Consider the following 1,688-nt stretch of genomic DNA (forward strand, 5'->3'; position numbering starts at 1 on the left):
ATGTGGGATCCGAACCCTCGGGCGGGAGCGCCGCCGCGCTTCTCAAGCAGCGCACTTATCCTGTGCGCCACCGGGCCGGCCCCTCCTGTCCTTAAAGGAGCCCTAAAACCCTTGGTCTGCCCTGAAATTTCACCCAAGCCCTATACTCTACCTCCTGCTTTAAAAGATAAGGCCGCCAGAGGGTGGTATCGTTCTGTATGTCTTCAGAGTCCAGCTCGCCAGAAGCCAAAAACCAGAAGAGCCCCTGAGCAGCTTCGGCCTGGCTAAGGCCTTAGCCAGACTTCAACAAAGCCCACACTCACCAGGGATGGAGAAGCCATCCCATGTCAAGCCCCAAAGTATTCCAAAACATGACTGTCATGAACACTGCTGCCCACGCAGGACAGGAAGCCCAGATAAAAGATCATTACGGCTCACTGTGAGCTATTTGTAGACAGTAGATAGAACTGATTTCTTATCTTCATTTTACAGATAAGGAAACGGTGGTGCAGAGAGTGTAAGCTATAGGCCCTAATCCCCCGATCCCTCATCCCAACCTGTTTCCACACTGCCTGGCTCCCCGGAACCATGGAACTTAAGGACTATTTGCGCTTTATGTGCGATGAAGACAGAGCTCATGAAGCCAAGCCCCTACCAAAGGTGAATTTGGGGGAAGCCCATGTTTTTGTTCTACTGTAGCCCCGGCTGGCGGGCCACCAGCATCTCCCATCACCTCGGACTCCTGAGTCCCTAACCAGAACTGATGTTTACTGGGCATGTACTACATGCCTGGCATTTAGTCCTCAAAGTTTTTTGGAAGTAGTTGGTTTTTCCCATTTTACAGATGAGGAAACTGGGTCCAGGACAATGGGTTGCTCTCTGTAAGGTATGTTCTCTAAAGAGTAGAGTAAGGACTGAGATGCAGAAATTTCAGTTCCAGGATCTGAGCTCTTTGCTCCCTGCACTGCCTGTGTAATCCAGTAGTGGCTTTACTGGACCGGCCACCAATTCAGCTCCCACCTGCCTCCTTTGTCTCTGAGGTTAGTCACCCTCCCCATGCCTGTTTCCTCAATGTTAAACAGGGAAACCGAATCCTTACTTCACATCGTGGTCCAGAGAACTCAATGAGTTAATGTTTGTAAAAATGCACATCATAGACGTCCCCCACCACGAGTAAGATGACTTGAGATCAGGCCTCTAAGAGAGCAGGATTCTCCATCCTCTGGAAGTCAAGGCCAGATGAGACGGCCCTGGCTGACCACCAGGTCCAGGTGGGGACCAGTGCACATTCAGCCTTTCTGCAGGACTTGAGCTAGTGTAGGGACCCGGCAATGTCTACAGCTGACTTCTGGGCGCATACTCCAGGAAGACCGGCAGGACTTTCCTCCTTCCCCAGCCATCACTCCCAAACAGAAAGAGCTTCCCAGAATGAAGCAAACGTAAGACGTTGCCTGGAGGAGGAGAGGATGCTGAGCCTCCTGCCCAGAGCCCTCCCTTGTCAGTACCTGGTCTCCGATACCGAGGAATCCATCATCCTCCTTGTCATCTGCAGCTTTCGCCAGATCCTGGGCTCTGCCCTTTACACATGTTATCTCACGTTTGCCTTCGATATCCACGAAACCGATGCTATTTATATCCCTATTTTATTGATAAGCAAGTGGAGGCCTTGTAAGATTAAGAAACTTGACTAAGATCACACAGTGACCAAA

The sequence above is a fragment of the Galeopterus variegatus genome, unplaced genomic scaffold (assembly GCF_000696425.1).
Source record: "Galeopterus variegatus unplaced genomic scaffold, G_variegatus-3.0.2 Scaffold6423, whole genome shotgun sequence".
NCBI classification, from domain to species: domain Eukaryota; kingdom Metazoa; phylum Chordata; class Mammalia; order Dermoptera; family Cynocephalidae; genus Galeopterus; species Galeopterus variegatus.